Consider the following 13,090-nt stretch of genomic DNA (forward strand, 5'->3'; position numbering starts at 1 on the left):
TTAAGGCCACCACATCGAACTCGTCTTTGATGAGACGAGCAGAATTGTACTTGGCCCCAAGGAGCAGCCCGCACAGCTCGCGCTCATAGGGGGCCATAGCTTCGAGGCCCCTGGACTTCTTGAATTCAACTCCGGGAACCTAGTAGAGGGGATATCCCTCGAGCAGATGTGGACTTTGAGGGGTAGCAGATATCATGTAGAATCTGCCCTTCCAATCTTTGAAGGATTGCTGGTACAGGCCCAAGAGCACCCGACCAGCAACCCCGTTCAGGCTGACCGAGGACCTGTCCCCAGGGTTCTTTGCTTCGAAGAAGTAGAGGAACACGTCCACAGAGGCGTTGTGCCCGAAATAGCTGCAGAGGATTTGAAATGCCCGGATGAAGGCCCAGGCATTTGGATGGAGTTGGCAGGGCGCGACATTTAGCTCCATCATCAGCTCCTTTTCGAAGAAGGTGAAAGGGAGACGCAGCTTCAACCTCTTGAAGATAGCGGAGTAGACAAAGACGAATGGCACCCAATTGGTGGCCCTGTCATCCGCGCAGATAGGCATCCCTCGAGGAGGGATGCGAATTTGAATGTTGAAGTCATTCTCCCTGTCGACGGAGCAGGAAGGCTCATCAGGATTGCGAGTTAGCAGGGACTTGAGATGGCCCTCGGGCAGTAGAGTGGAGGTTTCAACGAGCAATGCCAGGGGAGCCCATTCGTAGACCCTGGCATTGTCGTGGTAGGAGGTAGCCAGAAGCGGTGGTGGAGCTGGCGCACTCGCGGAAGGCTGTGCACCAGAAGAAGAGGCAATGATGCGCGCAGTTTGTTTCAAGCGAGCCATCGTGAGATAGCTGCAAATGGAGGAAAAACGAAAAGGTCAGAATGAATGGGACAAGAAGGAATGATGAATGTTTCGGTGAAAACAGAAAAGGGAAAGGAGAAGGAGATGCCCAGATGAAAGAAGAAGAAGAAGAAGCAGAAGCCAGAGTAAGAGCATGAAAAAACCCTAGCGCGGGTTCGAGAGAGGGAAATAGAGGAGATGAATGCATGATAACTAGAATGATAAATGCAATCGGTAAAGATGACCGAAAGGGGGCCAGGAAGAAGAAAAACCATACCTTTGGATGATCGCAAGAGATTGGGAAGCAGAGAATTTGAAGAAAGATGGGTGCGCAGAGGAGAAGTTCGCAGAGAGTCTGGGGGTCGAATGAAGAAGATGAAGGAACAGTGAAAGGGCGCGCCAATTTGAATAAGAGAAGCGCTAGCGACGCACAACGCTGGCCGTTGATCGGTCATCGGTAGTCGATGACGTCAGCATCAGAGAACCACGTGGACCACTCGCAGGGTGACACGTGGACCAGGTGGCAGAGAGGTCAGGGGGACGATCGCCAAGAAAGGTGATCGGTGGTCAGTAACCAAGTGACCACCAACAGATCAGGCGGCAGAGAGGTCGGGGGACGGAGTATCCAGAATGGTGATCGGTGGTCAGTAGCCAAGTGGCCACCAACAGACCAGTTCTCAGACTAACGCCTGAAGGCAGAACGCGAGAAACAGATAAACACTGATCAGTCATCGGGGTATTGTCATCGGGGTCTCGTGTTACACGCAGTTAAACTGGGAATGAGGTTCCCAGCGAGAGCGTTACGCATGGATCTCGCATGAGCACACCTCAGGGAATCATGCACGAGAGTGGCCTGAGGGAACTAGTAAACCAGTCAGTGGTTGATGATTCCCTCAACCCATTACGTGCATGGCATCGTGAAGGGTAAGCTGTATACGCAGGGAGCAACGTTTGGTGAGTGTGCCTAGACCAGCCACACCCGACGTTCTCCCAAGAGTATGCGATCTGCCCAGATAAGTGACACGTGTGTGGTTAGATGTGAGTTGCAGGCCTCCACGTGTCATCATCTGAGAGGGGTGCGGTCCAGACAAAAGAGCACTCCGTACCACTAAAGGTACAGACAGGCGCAGCCAAGCGCAGAGACGCGCAGACATGCACAGGCTCTCACGCTCCCCACTGCTGATTCTGAAGGTACGCTTTCTCTGAAAAGCATAATAGGGTTCTGACACATGCCAGAAAAGCATAACAGAATTCTGCTATGCCCAGAAGCAGGGAAAGAGAGATAAAAGAGAGAATCAGGGTGAGAGTGAAGGGAGAGAAAAAAAACAGAGTGCAAGAGTTCTCACACACACGCTACTAGTTTTCTAGTCTTTGGTGGTTCTGTGGACTAACTTGATCGTCGGAGTGCAAACGGCCGCTAGAGGCGCCGTCTGTGTGTTTTGCAGGTCACGTTTGGAGAAGCAAGAGAAGGTTCTGAGGGTGATTCTGCAGAAGACGCAGTCGCGTAGACAGGGCAGAGAGCGCTACGAAGCGATTCCTCCACGTTCGAGCTGCCGGCAGGATCACCAAGATCTATCAAGACATTTGAGAATCTTCATATTCAACTCTTTTTTGTCAAAGACCTTTCCTAGAATCATAAGGTGATTGACAATGTGAGTGAACCGCTTTTGCACATCTGCAATTGATTCTCCTTTGAGCATTCTGAACATCTCATACTCTTGGATTAGAGTATATTTCCTTGCCCTCTTTACATCGTTTGTTCCTTCATGAGTTACCTCTAGAGTATCAAACATCTCCTTAGAAGATTCCCATTGAGAGACCCTGAAAAACTCATCAGAATTTAAGGCAGAGGTGATAACATTTTTTGCAATGCAATCAAACTTTGTCTTTTTGTTTTCTACATCATTCCATTGGGACCAAGGCTTTTCAATAGAAACACCATCCTTTTCAAGCTTAGGAATAAAAGGGCCATTTTCAATTGCATCCCATATTCATTTATCAAGAGATTCAACAAATATCTTCATACGTACCTTCCAAAATTGGTAATTCAAACCACAGAACAAAGGTGGTCTGCTTATTGATGCACCCTCCCCAAAGGGTAATTTTTCAGCCATAAGAAAAAAAAATTTAGGATCAAACTTGAGTATTTTTCAAGAACCAAGCTCTTAATGCCAATTGTTAGAATATATGGCCTTAAACAAGAGGGGGGTGAATTGTTTATGAGATATTTTTCGCAAACTTTGAAGGTATAATGAAGTTCAAAGCAGAATCACAGATATAGAAATCCAAAAAGCAATTAATTAAAAACTGTTTAAGTTGATTATCAGAAAATCAACCGGTTGTGTTTGCGATTCAACCGATTGTTTATATTAGTAGAATTAAAAACAACTTAATAGCAGAATTTAAATGAGTTCAGGGTAAGAGAAAAGCACACAAGCAATTTGATCCTGCCTGTTGACCAGGACGCAAGAACCTTGCCTCGTCAAATCTGGATCGACTTCTGCGCCGTGTTAGCTTCGGTCCTTCGCCTTGATTCACCTCAAGAACCTGCAAAAGACAGAACGGCGCCGCTGCGGCCGATCACGCTCCGACGCCCAAGTCAGCGACTGAACCACCAAATACTAAGAGAAAACTTAAGAACTTTCAGGAACCGTGCAAAATTCTCTCTCAGCGTACTCAAGTTCTCGCAAGCGTAAAATAAGTAATCTAAAACGCGCGTACCTCAGAAGTTCGTTAGAATCTCTTATATACCTGGGCACTTTCTCTCTCTCCTGACAGTGACACATCTGGACACGTGGCTCACATCCAGCTGTACACCTGTCACCATCTGGAGCATCCTTGACTTGGGCGCCACTTCTTACTCTTCAGGCTTTTGGCTAAGTTACTTATGCATGGAACAACTCATCGCAAAGCTGCCTTGGAGCGTGATCTCTTCTGCGTGGCGAGTACGGGTGCCTTAATAAACACCTTCCCTGTGGTCTCGTCGGCCGCCTTCATGATCTACTTCACTTGCTTCATCGTGCATGTCCAGGTGAGTTGTTCCCCGACCCCAACCTCTGGCTAGCTAGGAAATGACTATCTGACGATTTTATCCTCTGCTTCGAGAGCCTGGAACAAGCTTCCCTGATCCTTCGGCGATGTCCTTCTTTCGGCGATCTCTTACCACTTGGTCGTCTGGGTTCGCATCTGGCGACTTCATCTCAAACCCGTTGACCGCCGGTTTAGGTATGCTAGAGATCGGAGCACGCCAACTTAATAACTGGCGACTACACGAGCCCCCCGACTTCCTTCCCTTCCGCCAGCCATGAGCCCTGCTTAACACGTCTACATAATAGCTTGCTGCCACGTCATCACTTCCGACTACCTGGACGGTACACAATTTATACTGGTTCACTCTTATGCCAAGAGCTACATCCAGTCCCCAGAAACCACTGGGTATCTACTATGCAATCAAAATCCAGATTACAAACACACCACCAAAGAAGTGAGCTTGAACACCTCAAGTCACACACTTCCTTTGGCATACAAACACCACAAAAATCATAACACCGTTTGATTATGCACTTACACACCAGTATTCAGAAATACAAAAGATTCATAAAGGATTACACCTGATGAAGATCAAATCAAAAGATTACTACAATCTTATTCCACTTCTTTGGGAAAACCTAAAAGCTTGAATGCAAATCTTGAAAACTCAAATCTGTTTTCACACTTTCACAAATGTCTCAAAATTGTTATCAAACTTTAAGAGAGTATAACAACCTCTTTAAATACTCCAAAAGATGTTAAAAACATTTAAAGCAGGAGCCTATTCAGTTAGAAAACATTTAAAGTTGATTTGCAAACATTTAAAGAGTGGATTACACATCATTCTACCCAGATCCCACCCAAGCAACAATTCTAGCCTTCCATCAAACACCATGGATTTGGAGACATCAAAGCTTCAAGATCATCCTTGATCAACAATTTTTGGGAGGTTTAATAAGATGAGACCCTTTTTACTTTCCTCGGCCTTTTCATTTTCTCTTTTTGTTTTTATTTGTATTTGTTCTTTAGTTGCCAACTTGGTGCTTTTAGTAGGACAGTTGGTAGTGATGTGCCCAATTCCTAAACATTTAAAACATTTCATATTGGAGGTTTTGGTTGGTGACTTAGTGGTAGAGGTGAAAAGGTGGTATTTAGAAACTTTTTGGTGTGTAGTTATTTCTTTTGAAGAATGGGAAGGAGAAGTTTTTGTATAAATGTTGTTTGTATCCTTCCTTGAAGATTTGTAGAAGTCATCACTATGAGTATTTGTGAAAGTTGTTTTCTTTGAAATTTATGAATCCACCTTGATGGCTAGGTGAACCAACTTCTTTAAAGAAGAGTACTCATATACTTCTACAACATCTCAAATTTCTTACTTCAAACCACTCACAAACATAGTTATCTTTGACTCATCACTATTAGACATGTACCGCCCTGGTAGTCGGAAGTGATGACGTGGCATCAAGCTATTGTATAGGCGTGTTGAGAGGACGCCAGGTTAGCAGAAGAGAAGGAAGTCGGGGGGCTCGTGTACTCGCCAGTTATTAAGTTGGCGTGCTCCGATTTCCTCATACCAATACCGGCGGTCACCAAGTTAAAGATGAAGTCGCCAGATGTAAACCCAGGCGACCAAGTGTTTAGAGATCGCCAAAGCAAGGACATCGCCGAAGATGAAGGTAGATGGATGCTTCCCAGCTGGCCAGAGGATGAGGTCGAGAGACAACTTGCTCGGGCATAAACGGTGGAACAGGTGGTGCAGATTATGAAGGCGGCCGGCGAGACCACAGGGAAGGTGTATACGAAGGCACCCTAACTCGCCAATCCCAGTAGAGATCGCACTCCAAGACAACTATGCACTGAGTAGTATCATGCATAAGTAACTTAGCCAAAAGAGAGTCAGAAACAGCGCCCAAGTCAAGGAGGCTCCAGATGATGGCACGTGTACAGCTGGATGCGAGCCACGTGTCCAGGTCTGTAACTGCCAGGAGAGAGAAAGTGTCCAGGTATATAAGGGTTTCCCAACGAACTTCTGAGGGACGCACGTTCAGATTATCTTCTTTACGCTTGCAAGTTCTTGAGTATACTGTGAGAGAGAACATTGCACGGCTCCTTGAGAGTTCTTGAGTGTTACTCTTAGTATTTGGTGGTTCGGTCACTGACTTGGGCGTTGGAGTGCGATCGGCCGCAGCGGCGCCGCTCTGTTCTTTTGCAGGTTCTTGAGGTGGATCGTGGCGAAGGACGGAGGTTGACGCGGTGCACACGTCGATCCAAGTTTGACGAGGCAAGCTCCAACGTTTTGGTCAACAGGCAGGATCATCAAGCGCCCACCATGGGGCCGTGTAAAACCTGTTCCCATCCACAGCGTGAGTTCTTGGAGGTTTTTGTGGTTTTCTGCGCGGTTGTGTGCTGGTGCAACCACTGTTCGCTGTTCATCAAAGTTTTGTTCGGTGATTTCGCGTTTTCCACCGTTCGTTTGGGTTTTTATTCGGTGAGGTGAAGTTTTCTGCTGCTTACGCGAGATTTGTTCGGTGAGATCTGAGTTCTTTGGCTCGTATTGGTTTTTCGTGGAAGAAGTGGTGGTTTCTGGTGGAGTTGCAGGTTTCTGTGGAGGTTAGCTGTGTTCTTGAGGTTTCTTGCGAAGTGTCGCGAAGTTCTGACCGATTGATCGCTGAATCGATCGTCGCTGAAGGAGGTGTTGTTCATTGCTCTCTGTGATTTGCTAAGTGTTCATGAGAAAAATGAGAAGCAACCGTTCAAGTCCAGTTGCGCCCGTTGCTGCTGAAGGCGCCACCGCCATGACCATGGCGCAGATGGTGGAGATTATGCGTTCGTTGCAGGCGAATGTGGAAGCCTCGCGCATAGAACAGGCAAGAATGCACGAGGACCTGGTCGCCTCTCGGGCCAGAAATGATGAGCTTAGCAAAGTGACTGAAGAGCTGCGTCAAGCTCTTCAGGAGCAGCGAGGGCGTCCAGTCGCTGAAGAGGTCGCGCCGTCAACGCCGCCTCGCGTTTTTCCTATGCCTTTCGCTCAGGCGATTACCAACACGCCCATCCCTGCGAGTGTGGTACCTGTGAAGGCTGTTTTCACCGGCGTGGAGGATCCTGAAGCTCATCTCACCACGTTCCATACACAGATGATGCTGTCAGGAGGGTCAGACGTCGTGTACTGCAAGATGTTTGTCAGCACACTCCAGGGAACGGCGCTGGAATGGTTTGTGAGTCTGCCTACAGGGCACATAACCAACTTCCAACAGTTTTCAAAGATTTTCGTCGAGCAGTACATCGTGAATAAGGCACCGCCCAGGGTGTCTTATGATTTGTTCGATATAAGGCAGTATCAGGGAGAGTCCCTCAGGGACTACCTGAATCGTTTTGGGGCGCAGATGGTCCGATCGCCGGCCAAAAACGAAGAAATGCTGGTCTATGCATTTAAGAAGGGCGTGTTGCCGAGACCATTCTGTGAGGCATTGATCAGGGCTCACCCTGCCACGTTTGCTGAGGTCAGGCGACTTGCGGTGGCTCACATCGCCGATGAGAATGAAGTCGGCGAGAAAAGGGGAAGCGTGGCTCCCGCTAGGCCACGCGCCCAGACCAGGATCCAGCCACAGAGGGTGCTGGAGACAGCGGCGGCCTGAAAGGATCAGAGGACTCGCCATCCTTATGATCCGAGGAAGAACAAGGGCAGGGGGCAAGGACGCCCTCAACCAGCACGCCGGGAGTACAATCGCCCGCCTAAGCACAAGTTTGTCATGGGATTGGCGGACTTGATCGCCATTCCCAATATATCGGCTAGGTTGAAAGCGCCCGAGAAGGTGGGCGACAAGGTGCTGGGACCGAAGCCAGACGCCTGGTGTGAGTTCCACCAGGGCTTTGGCCACACCGTGGATTCGTGTTTGGCTTTAGGATACCAGCTCGACGATCTGGTTAAGAGCGGGTTCCTAAATGACTACTTGCTGGACAGAAGAACCGGGGGCGCGTCGAGTTCCCAACCAGCAGGTGGAGAGGCCCAGCAGCACGAGATGCCTACCCACGGGGAAATCCACACCATTGCAGGAGGTTTCTCAGGTGGTGGATGCACCGCATCACAGAGGAAGAAGTATGCCAGGTCTGTGATGACGGTGGATATGTTTGAAGACCACTCGCCGGATGTGGACATTACGTTCACCAAGCAAGATCTTCGGGACGTTGTGCCTCATGACAACGATCCCATAGTCATCTCGTTGATCACAGTAGGAAGGAAGGTCCACAGGGTTCTGGTGGACCAAGGAAGCTCGGCAGACGTGATGTTCTGGCCGACTTTCACGCAGTTGGAGCTACCCCTTGACCAGCTGAGGCCCTATGGAGGGTGTTTGTATGGTTTTGCTGGTGACCAGGTAGAGGTCAGGGGGTACATAGAGTTGAGGACTACGTTTACAGATGAGGCGGGTTCGAGAACAGAGAAGATCAAATACCTTGTTGTGAACGCTCCTTCAGCATACAACATTCTGTTGGGAAGGCCCACGCTCAACAGGATAGGCGCTATACCGTCGACCCGACACATGAAGGTGAAGTTGCCGTCTATGGAGGGGGTGGTGATCACCATCAAATCCGACCAGAAAGAAGCAAAGAAATGCTATGAGAATAGCTTGAAAAACAAAAGGTCTGTGAGTTATGTGACAACCACCCCGCCTCCTGGTGTGAAGCCCAGATCGACGGTAATAGAAGAGACCGCCGGAAGAGTTGTGGAGATGGTGGATGCTAAGCTGGGGGAGGGGAACGCCGGTCTGGAAGAAGAGGAGGCAAGGAATCGCCCTGAGGAAGCGAGGGAGCTGGGAATCGCCAGGGCGGTGATCGCCAGAGAAACCAGGCCAAAACCCGTCGAGCAGTGGCTCGAGAGAGAGATCGGGGGAAAGATCTTCAAGCTGGGAAGATCCCTGGAGGTTGAGCTCCAGGACCAGATCGCCAAGGTGATAGAGCGGCATCTGGATGCGTTTGCATTGTCCGCTTCGGACATGCCCGGGATCGATCCCGACTTCTTGTGCCATCATTTGGCGATGCACAACTTGGTGAGACCAGTACGGCAGAGAAGAAGGAAGTTCAACGAGGAGAGGAGGCAGGTGATTAGAGACGAAACGCAGAAACTCCTCACTGCAGGCCACATCAGGGAGGTACAGTACCCTGATTGGCTAGCCAATGTCGTGCTGGTGAAGAAGAGTAATGGGAAATGGCGCATGTGCGTCGATTTCACCGATTTGAAGAAAGCCTGCCCAAAGGATTCGTATCCCTTGCCAAGCATAGACGCCCTGGTGGACAGCGCTGCAGGGTGCAAGTTGTTGAGCTTCCTGGACGCCTTCTCGGGGTATAACCAGATCAAGATGCATCCCATGGATGAAGAAAAGACTGCCTTCATGACCGAGAGATGTGCTACTGCTACAAGGTGATGCCTTTTGGGCTGAAGAATGCGGGGGCCACGTACCAGAGGTTGATGGATCGAGTACTTGCACCAATGTTGGGAAGGAATGTGCAAGCGTACGTGGATGACATGGTCGTGACCTCGCCAGAGAAAAGCAAGCACGTTGCGGACTTGGAGTTGTTTACTACGATCGCCAAGTTTAGGTTGAAGCTGAATCCGGAGAAGTGCATCTTTGGCGTGGAGGCTGGGAAGTTCTTGGGTTTCCTCTTAACTGAGAGAGGAATAGAGGCCAACCCCGATAAGTGCGCTGCCATTTTGGCGATGAGGAGCTCGGCTACAGTGAAGGAAGTGCAGCAGCTTACAGGTCGGATGGCCGCCCTGTCTCGCTTCGTGTCAGCTAGCGGAGAGAAGGGCCATCCATATTTTCAGTGCTTAAGGCGAAATAACAAGTTTGCCTGGACGAAGGAGTGTGAAGAAGCCTTCGTCAAGCTGAAGGAGTATTTGGCGAGCCCGCCGGTTTTGTGCAAACCGCTGGTGGGGACCCCTCTCAGGTTGTATTTTGCTGTAACTGAGAGGGCGGTGAGTGCGGTGCTCGCCCAGGACCAAGATCAGGCTCAAAAGCCTATTTATTTTGTTAGTAAGGTGCTGCAGGGCCCGGAGGTAAGGTATCAGGCCCTGGAGAAGTTATTTCTTTGAAGTAAATCGTGCAAGGAAAGATAAAGCAGACAAAGAGGTTACAAGAAGAAACGCAAAGACTTTATCATTAAATAAACACCAGTTTAGAGTACATATACAGTAAAGAAGAAAGTTTATTACAAGTGTAAGGAGAAAGCATAAAAGTAGTGGATGGAGGAACTCAATCAGTCTTCAGCACGAACAACCTTCCCATCCACCACCTCGTTGTTGAGAGACACCATGGTAAGATCTAGGTCGGGGTACAGGCAGGCGAACTGTTCCCGGGCGGCCTCAAATCCAGCAGCAAGAATTTGGGCAAAGCTCAGCTCAAGTTCTTCGATTTGTTTCTTTAGCCCTTCATTCTGCTGCTTCAGTTCTTCAGCTTGTTTCTTAAGTTCTTCAATGGTTTCTTGAGCTTGAAGAAGGTCTTCAGCAACCTTCTTGGATTCTGCCTGCACCTGGGCCAGTTCGGCGGCGACCTTCCCGTTTTCTTCGTTGGCTTCAGCGAGCTTAGCCATGGTGTCGTCTCTCTCCTTTTCCACTTTCCCCAGGAAGACCTCCCGATCGGCTGACCTTTGTTCGAGCTTCTTCACCTTGGCGGTGTCAGTTTTAATCAAGGCCTCCAGGTCAGCCACTTTGACGCGATAAGGTACTAGCTTGCTCTCCAGCTCAATTTGCTCTTGAGCCAAGAGCTGCACCTTATGGCGTAGATCGGTGGCCTCCTTGCGCGCCACCCGGAGCTCGGTGCTCATGGCATCTTCTACTCGGGAGTGCTCGATCTCGGCGAGTGTCAGATTGCAGGATAACCTCTCTGCCTCAATCCTTATGGAGTTATTCTCAGCTCGGAGTGTGAAGAGGTCATCCTGGAGCTTCCTGGTGGAGTTCTCCACAGCTTTAGATATAATGGAGGGGAAATCCTCCGCCATCATCTTTAGTTTTGCTGAGAAGGGCTCCCACATCCTCTTGACCTCAAGAGAGAGGTTTGCTTGTGGAGGCACCGGGTGGGCTTGTTGTTGGTTTTCGCCGCCACCTTCTTGAGTTGGTTGCTCAGCGGGTGCTTCTTGGCGTGGTGGCGACGTCGGGGATTCGGTGATAAGAATTGGAGAGTGGTGAGCACCTTCATCCCCGACTGGTGCAACGTTTGCAGTTGAGGCATTTGAAGGAGGACCCCCTCCAGCTGATACATAAGGCGTGGAGGCGCTCGGGGGGTTCTCTATGAAATTAGGCTCGGGGGCCTCAACCACAGGAGGTGCAGACGCCAAAGGAATCGCTTGGACTGGCGAGGCGGGAGCTGGTGGAGGAAGCAATGTTGGAGGCGGAGCAGGTGTGGATGGTGGTGTTGATGTTGGAAGAGGGGGTGGAGCAGATGGTGAAGAAGGCGCCACCCTCTTCCTCTTGATGATGAGGCCATCTTCAGTCGCCTCATCATCTTCTTCTTCTTCCTCGTGGACTACTTGGGGGGCTTTCCTCTTTGGTTTTCTGAGGATAAGCTTTTTGCGTTGGTTGGCGGGCTGGGCCTCGGGAGGAGTTGGGCCTTTAGGTGGCGATCTGCCCTGTGCAGCGGCGATCTCCACCACCGAGTTCGGCACGGTTTGGGAACCCGATGCCAACCCGTGGGCTCGGGCGAGCGCCCTCAGTTCAGCCAATTTTCCTTGGCCCAACATGCGATCTGCATAATGCAAAGGTGCATGGGTTAGTTCAGAAAAGAAGGTAAACACATAAGGCAGTATGCAGCACAAGCAGATAAGTGGTGCAGAAAGTAAAACCAAAGTCTTGTGCACAACGCACAAGACGCCCAGAAACAGTTAACAGAGGTAATGTCAAAATAAAGACTTAGACGTTGAGGTGAGTTCTAACCTATGCGAATTTCAAGTTGATCTTCGAAGAACTCGAAGCAGATGAGCGTGGTGGTGAGGAAGGTAATGTTGGCATCTGCCACACTCTTCCAGAAGAAGCATAGGTCCTTGTCCAAAGCACCCATGCTATCAGGACTCCTTGGCCTCCTGAAGCTGCCTTTGGACTCTTTGTTCCCCTTGTTTACCCAATACAAGGGGAAACCGTCGAGCAGTGAGGCGTCCTTGTCATTCGGGCGCACTTGGACAAACTTGCCCTTCCAGTCTTTGTAGGATTGCTGGAAGATAGAGAGGATCGACCTCCCAGCAATCCCGTTCAAACTCACCCACAGGCGATCTCCCGGGTGTTTTGCCTCGAAGAGGAAGAGAAAGACGTCCACTGATGCTGGCAACCCCAGATGGTCGCACATAATTTGGAACACCCGCACGAACGCCCAGCTGTTGGGATGAAGCTGGGCGGCGGCGATGTCGAGCTCGGTAAGAAGCTCCCTTTCGAAGCGAGTGAAGGGAAACCTAAGTTTCACCTTCTTGAACAGGGTGGTGTAGACGAAGCAGAACAGCCCGCCGTTGTTCCCCTTGTCGTCGGCGCACACTGGCAGGTCGGGGGGGCAAGGTAGCACCGCCATCTTTTGGTCGTGCTCCTTGTGGAACGACTGGTGAGGCTCATCCCCTTTCGTCAGTCGAAGAACCGCCCCAGCAGAGTTTACCGAGGAGGTTTCCTTCAGCAAGGTCGAGGTGGCCCATGGGTATAGTTTTTTGAAATCTGGAGAGGGGACGGAGGCTCCTCCGGCGACAGGCGGAGTAGCCTGGGCCAAGTTGGGGCGGGAGGGTGCAGGCCTCTCAGCCTGAGAAGAAGAAGCACCACGTGCACGCGGTGGGTTGTGTGCTTGAGATGAGGGGTTTCGTGACGAGGGAGGAGGATTTGGGGTGATCTTTGAGCGAGTCATTGCGGAAGCTACAGAGGAAAAAGAAAAGAAAAGGCGATCAGGGTTCGCAGAGGCTGACTCGATCGTGAAAGAAGGGTGAAAAACGAACGAACGAAGGTTCGTTGTAACAAAGACGAAGCCCTAAGTTACGAAGAAGGAGAAATAGAAAAAACAGCCCACGGCGTATGCACCAGACAGTTAAAGGATGATGCGAATCGGTTAAGATGCAGGAAAAACCAGCAGAAGAAGTAAAGGAAGTACCTTTTTGTAATCGGAAGAGTGATGAAGGAAGTTGGTGATTCAGGAGGTTGAAAAGTGTTGAGAGCTTTTGCAGAAGAAAGTTGAAGTGTCTGAGAAAACGAAGAAGTGATGGAACAGTGAAGAGAAA

The sequence above is a fragment of the Phaseolus vulgaris genome, chromosome 10 (assembly GCF_051622355.1).
Source record: "Phaseolus vulgaris cultivar YP4 chromosome 10, ASM5162235v1, whole genome shotgun sequence".
NCBI lineage: Eukaryota > Viridiplantae > Streptophyta > Magnoliopsida > Fabales > Fabaceae > Phaseolus > Phaseolus vulgaris.